We start from the raw sequence: 1408 nt of genomic DNA, 5'->3' as shown, positions 1-1408 counted from the left end.
TGCAATATAAGTACTTTGCAATATAAGTTAATAAAAAGGTTTTAAGTAATACAATGTCCAAATTGGGTAACTGATGACGCGAATTCATTGTATTTTGACGACCATTGACTACAAAAGCGTTGCCGCTGTTTGTGAACACTACTACCAGGTGTAAGTCCCTTGGCCGGGGTTATACTTATATGAGACATTTTGTCACTGAAACGTTAGAACTGTACGAAACAATGGTTAACGTCACATAAACGCTGAATTTGATTAATACTAAATGTACAAATCGCGGGACTATATCAGCAAATTAACTGTTTTTGTTCTCTACACACACGTGTCGATCCATAGTCAACCAGATTCTTCTTTGGGACTTTTGCAAAACAAAACAGGGTTCGTGTACTTGTAAATTAGTACTGAAAACTCTACATTTGATTAATTGCCATATACATTGAATAAATGGTCCCATGCTAGTGACCGATTGACGAACATGACATTTGAGTCAAACTATGTAAATATGCTACATAAGCTTACTAGGATACATCGACTAAATCGGTTAAATGTTTTATCCGAAATAAAGGAACATGCTTTGATAACTGTAAATTAGCTTAATTGTCAACACCTGGAATTTTCACACACACGTTAAAAAGTGTTAACATAGCACACTTGAAAGTAGAGTAAAATAGAGTTTACTATAATTGATATATGTGTTTAGTGTGTACTGTCGAAAGCTAAATCTTGGTTAAAGATCACGTAAATAAATGAAGACAATACAACTTAATAATTGTTCTCTCAAATAAAGAAAAAACATGATATGCTCGTGATAGAGAAGAATCTAATCCAAGGTGGCTTAAAAATTAACGTAGTGCTATTTCATTTTATCATGTGTTCTACTAAATTGCTCGCATATTCCTTGTATATGGATATATTATGAACAGTTATGTAAGTTTAGTGTATGAGCATTATGTGCAACAGCTCTTGCTTGTTGTCAGTTTTTCCGCTTGCTATATACAACCGGAATGATATAAAGTTAACGTTACTTGCTCTGTTAATATGTAACTTAACTTTAAAAGTTACATTTTAACTCATATGCCCAAATGTTATCATTAACTAAATTGTCTGTGATAATACAAACGTTCAAATTTAAACGATCGTGTTTGATTGTGCGTTACTTATTTGTATATGTAATTAATATTTTGTAAATAAAGCTCATCGATTAAATTGAAGATCAAATATCTATATTCAACCTTGAATAAAGCTTAGCATCAAATGACTGCATTTACTATCTTTGTGTACGTTTGATAACAAATTGTTGTAAAAGTTTAGATTTGATAATAGTCGGTATGTTATTTGTGTCAGTGTATATTTTTATCTTGCACATTAGAGTTCGTGTACTAACATAATGTGCAATCTTATCTTGGATTAT

The sequence above is a fragment of the Dreissena polymorpha genome, chromosome 15 (genome assembly GCF_020536995.1).
Source record: "Dreissena polymorpha isolate Duluth1 chromosome 15, UMN_Dpol_1.0, whole genome shotgun sequence".
Lineage (NCBI taxonomy): Eukaryota > Metazoa > Mollusca > Bivalvia > Myida > Dreissenidae > Dreissena > Dreissena polymorpha.
The sequence above is the reverse complement of the archived record's forward strand: the minus strand, read 5'-3'. Positions refer to the sequence as shown.